At 40.4% G+C, this 6,013-nt stretch overlaps 1 protein-coding gene across 1 annotated transcript in view; it reads right to left on the reverse strand.

The window, feature by feature from the left end:
- FNDC3B (fibronectin type III domain containing 3B) overlaps positions 1-6,013 on the reverse strand; it is a 2,611,550-nt gene that overhangs the window by 325,522 nt on the left and 2,280,015 nt on the right. The gene's annotated exons all lie outside the window — the stretch shown is intronic.

Raw genomic sequence — 6,013 nt, forward strand, 5'->3', positions numbered from 1 at the left:
TAGGATTACTCGAGCGTATGTAATTCTGGATAAAGAAGGTAAGCTCTACATATATATATATATATATATATATATATATATATATATATATATATATATATATATATCATGAATAAAATGTGGTGGAGGGAGATGTTTATAACCCAGCACCCCACAAATACCTGGAATAAGTATTCCTTGTATATTAAATAGTAAAACTCAGTATCTTCCTTAAAACGTAGCCTAAGACATTTACCTTGTATGTGGATGTAAAAAAGTTTGGGAGCAGTTATGTCTCAAGATACTTTTGGAAATGAGCACCCATGTGCTATATCAGCCAAAAAGTAAGCAATGCTGAAAAAATAGAATGACTGGTTGCGAAGTGAAACTTCTACTCTTTCAAATACAACCTGTGGGTAAGCACTTTGACCTAGTAACTGATCATCCCCCTTACAACAGATGAATAAACAAGGTAGCAACACAAAATTATATTGCTGGACACCATCCCTGCAACCATTCCAAAACACTGATACCTATCAGTGTGGACTGGCTAATAGAAATACTGATGGGTCATTAATTTTTTACAACTCATATCTGTGAGAACAAAACTGAAGGTTTTGGGTTGGGAGTGGAGTATCTGTGACAACCTGTATTAGAAAGTAGGTAATGACCCTTTAAATGTGTGCAAATTGGCTTGAGTCTGTAATTATCAAAGCATTGGTTGTATTAGTCAGTTAATGGAAATTATTTGCCAACAGAGGGGTCTATAAAAGTCAGTTATCTGACAGAGGCACATCAGGAAATTTATTCCTTAGTCAAAGGTTCATGTTGGATCAGAGTATGGGATCTGACTGCAGATTTGTGGGGCTGAATGGTCCACACAGGGCTCACTGGAGAATTAGCCCGAGTCGCTCAGGAAAAGACTGTTGGATGAAGCTGAAGGGAAGGCCTGAATAAGACTGCAGCTAGAATTTTAAAGGAGCCTGCTGTTAAAGGAGATGTGCGGGACTAATCCTGAATGGTGGAGTACTTCTACAGACTTTAAACCCAAAGCATGGTACTGTAAATAATGGACACATTCTACAAACGTGTTTTGAGAAGCTACCTGAACTATACTTTTGTTTTATTTTGCATAACATTGCCTGCAGTGCACATATTTAAGTTTTACACACCACACACACACACACACACACACACACACATATATATATATATATATATATATATATATATATATATATATATACATGGTCCATGTCAGAATATATGGTGTTTAAATGTCAAAATGTTGAAATGTTATAAAGTTGAAATCGAAATCCCTACTCCCCTACATGTGCAGGGATCTGGACTCGACCCCTACCCCACAAACTGCATGTTAGTGCTCATTTCCAGCTTTCACTGACAGGGGAGTGATATTGTTTGTTGACTGGCTGTGTTCTGAAGCAGTGCATTTATGCTATTATTAGCTATTTTCAGTTTGACATTGTCAAGTTTCAACATTTCAGAATTATACATTCAAGATTCTGACTTTCAATACTAACTAAAATTATGAGTGTGTGTGTATATGTGTGCGCGAGCATGTCTACATATATAAATATATATAGATATAGATATATAAATGCATATATATGGTTGAGTGCATATTGTCAAGATGCACATTGGATCACTGAGCCTGATATACTGAATGTTGTATTGTTGTTCACTGTAAATCAGCTGCTGCAAGGAGGGAAGGACTTGCTCTCTAACCCCAACATGCATCCAATACAAACTCATGTTAAAGCCTGCATTGGTGTTGAAATGAAATGACTTTAACAGATTTGGCATTATGATGTGATGTTTGATAATACGCTGAATCAGCATTAATGAACTAGAATCATATACATACATACACACACACACACACACACACACACACACACACACACACACACACACACACACACACAAACACACACACATATATATGAGTGTATGTGTATATGCCTAGTTGTTGAACTACAACTTAAACTGCAGACTGTCACAAAACACTGGTTTAATCACAACCTCTCAAAAAAGTTTAATCACTACCTCTCAAAAACTCATAGATCGACTTTGATATGGGTCGTGCATGGGAAATTTTCAAACTTAACATGTGAACAACTCTTGGACAAGCTTTAATTATGGATCTTGTGGGGGAAATAATCAACACTCGTCATGCAGACAAATTCTGAACAAACTTAAAGATAGGTCCACATGAGGGGCATGTCCACTACACTCTATTTAATTAGCCTAGCTTGACCACTTGTCTAATAGTGGTAGGTTTAGGGTTAACATATATGAGTAAGATGGTGCCAAGACGGTGAACCCTTGCCTTAAGCCTAACCCATCCCCTGCTTGTAACTCTACCCCTACACATTATATTACTACAATCCTGTTTTCTTAACAATGGTACTACCAAGACAACATTTGGCCTTTGTTTTATAACTGGGGTTTACTGATATAGGGCTTTTTTTTAGTTTCAGAAAGGTATTCAGTATTTTGTAATTCAATTTGTGATTCTCTCTCACATTTGAGTTTTCAACCTTTTATGTCAGAATTATATATATGCATATATTTTTTATATATATATATATATATATATATATATATATATATATATATATATATATATATGGATTCACTTTATAATCTTGATATACTGAAATGTCGAATTTCATTATTTCAAGACTATAAAGCTGAAAACCCCAGAAACCGAAAACCAAAACCTCGAAACCCAAAGCCGCGAGCGTTAAAGCACACATACAAACACAAGTACACCTACCTCTGCACAACAACACAAACACACACAAACATATCCTTACTATAAGCAAGGGGACAAGCCCCCATGCACCTCCCATGTGGGGGGCTGCGGCCCCCACAACCCCCCCCTACTTATATATACTAACTCCGAGGTCGCACTAAACAACAACACACATAAAACCCACCAACATACTTTCCACACCCCCTCGCACAAACACACATCACACAGATACAAACACCACTGCTCTCAACAATGACACACTCACACTCTCACCTACATACCCAAACCCACACCTAACACTCCCAGACACACTTACAAACACACAAACCCTCTCCAAAACCCTTAAAAACATCACACTTACCTAATGCGGAGTCAATATCGCTGGTTCGACATTTCCATGTTTGATATTTTGCATTTTCTCGCATCTGCAGATTCGACACTTTGGTCAAGATACATTTGGTCGACATTTCAGTATTTCGAGATTCCAAAGTGTTTCCATATATAATTAGTACTCTACTGAGTCATAATTTACTGGATGTCCCTTTCTAAAACCCCTGGCATAACTACATTATTTTCCTACTTCTCAGTGAACTGCAGCTCCCCATTGGTGCATAAATAATAAAAACAAACAGAAAGGTAACATTCAAACCAAAACGATAGGCTGCCCTATTTATGTAGTTGCTAACCTTCTCACTGATTGTTTTCTGTCTGGGGACTGCTGCTCCGCCTGGAAGGTGTAACCCGCTCCATTTGCCTCACTCCACTCCCCTACTCTGCCCGCAAATCTCACCCGCCCCACTACCTGTACTTTTATACATCCCCTGATTCCTCCCCACCCAACACCTCTCAAATCACAATACACCTAAGCCAAACCCCACCCACCTGTAGATCTACATCAACCCAAATATCCACCCCTCCTACAATAGTCTACATAACATCTCTCCCTATAACCCCATTTGCCCTACTAATCTCTCTCACTTCTCTTATCTATCTCACACTTTTTCCCAACCCTTGTCATAACTCTCACACACACTCCACTACATCTTACCATCATCCTCACTCCCCATCCTACTCATCCATCTCATATGAATGCTTTACCTCTAACCCAATCTATTTTTTCAAACCAAAACTGCTCCCAACCCAACCCCCCCCCCGTACTCCCCTCTTAAATGTCATACCAGAAAATCACTACTCTCACACAACCCAAGCTACCCTTGCCCAACACACTGCCTCACACTTCTATTCCACCACATCTTTCTCTCATTAGCTGGTGACATCTACCCCAACCCCAGACCCATCCCTAACATCAGTCTCACCAAACCCTCCACACAACCCACAAACTCAAAGTCCATTTGCCGTACAACACTTAATGAACAAAGTCTAAAAAACAAACTCCCCAAATGGCTGGCTCTGCCATAACCACCCCGACATTATTGCCTTTTCTGAAACCTGGCTGAAAACGTATATAAAAGATAGTGAAATCCTACCACCAGGTTTCCAAATCATTCACAACAACAGAGCCCACAAAAAAGGACGTGGAGTAGCAATAATCTACCCCACCTCCCATACCATAACTCCCTACTCCAATAAAATACCAACATTTGCCAATGCTGAAATTATAATAGGTTTACTAAAAATAAACAACCACAAGTCCATATGTATCACTGCCCTCTATATTCCCCCTGGTGATACTATCAAAACTCTTGAAAACATCCTGTCCTGGTTCTCCTCCAATATAAAAAATGAAACATATGTACTCGGTAAGACCAACATCAACTGGAATACTTATTAACTCTAAAGCCCCGTCCCACACAATCAGCCTCTGCAACTTCTCCCAACTAATACAATATCCAACAAGATCAAATAAAGATGGTACCAACATTGACTGGATCCTAACAACTCACCCAAACCTTATTACCAAAGCCAGAACATTACCTGGTCCTTTCAGCAATCACCTACCAACCTTTGCCGACCGTCTCCCATCTCCACTGCATAAACACCACCACTACATCCAAACCCACAACCTCTCCTCTTTCAACCCTCTAACTTTCTCTGAATGCTTAAATCATACTGACTGGTCCCCTCTAAAAACCCTTCCTCTAGATGATGCCATTTCCTACTTTAACCATTCATTCCTCACCCTTCTCAATCAGCAAGCCCCCCTCAAACTAAACAAATCAAAACCAATCCCTGCCCATGGTTATCAAAAGATACTAAATTAGCCTTGCACCAAAGGGACAAAAAAAGGAAACAATATCAAAAACATAAAAAACCTAACACCCTCCTAGAGTATAAGCAACTATGAAACTCTGCAAAAAACCTAATAATTAAAGACCGCAAATCCCACTACTACAAACTCCAGTCCTTGCACTCAACAAATCCCAAAAAATTCTGGGACTCCATCTCATCCATGCTGTATCCTGGCAACAAAGAAAACCCCTGCCCAGACCCCAAACTCTCCAACCTTGAAACAGCCAGCCAGTTCAACTCATTCTTCATAGACTGCATAGCTAAACTATCAGCCTCCTTCCCACCCCCCTCCTCAACCACCACCCCCTCCTGCCCCAACCATCACCTCAATCATCACTTCCTGCACATCCTTCTGCCTCAAGCCCATCCCCACAAGCACTATAAAAAGACTTCTCCTCAAACTCAAACTCAAACCCTGTCACAATGCACCCAACAACCTTCTACCCACCTTCCTCAAACAATCTTCAGACAGCATTGCCTATCCCATCTCTATTCTTATAAATAGATCCATACAAAAATCATACGTCCCTTCCATCTGGCACCATGCTTACATCATCTCCCTCCACAAAGGTGGCAAAAATACTGATACCACCAACTTCAGGCCTATTGCCATCCTTTCCCCTCTTTGTAAAATACTAGAGAAACAATACAAGCACAACTCATGGCACACCTAACACTAAACAATCTCCTCTGCCCTACCCAACACGGTTTCCACCCTGGCCACAGCACCATGATTGCCCTTCTTTCCTTTCTTGAAACCATAAACCTTGAACGCAACTCAGGCAAGTTCATATCCACACTATTCCTAGATCAGTCAAAGGCCTTTGACACCATCTCACACACCCTACTTATATCCCAGCTCTCCACCCTAGACCTCTCTCCCACCACCATCGCCTGGTTTTCCAGCTACTTGTCCAACCGCCAACAAGCTGTCCAATGGAAAACTCCCCCCTTCCTTCCCACACCCACAGGTGTGCCACAAGGTTCTGTTCGTGGCCCTCTTCT

This window comes from Protopterus annectens, chromosome 4.part1, assembly GCF_019279795.1.
Source record: "Protopterus annectens isolate FY-2018-M chromosome 4.part1, PAN1.0, whole genome shotgun sequence".
NCBI classification, from domain to species: Eukaryota; Metazoa; Chordata; order Ceratodontiformes; family Protopteridae; genus Protopterus; species Protopterus annectens.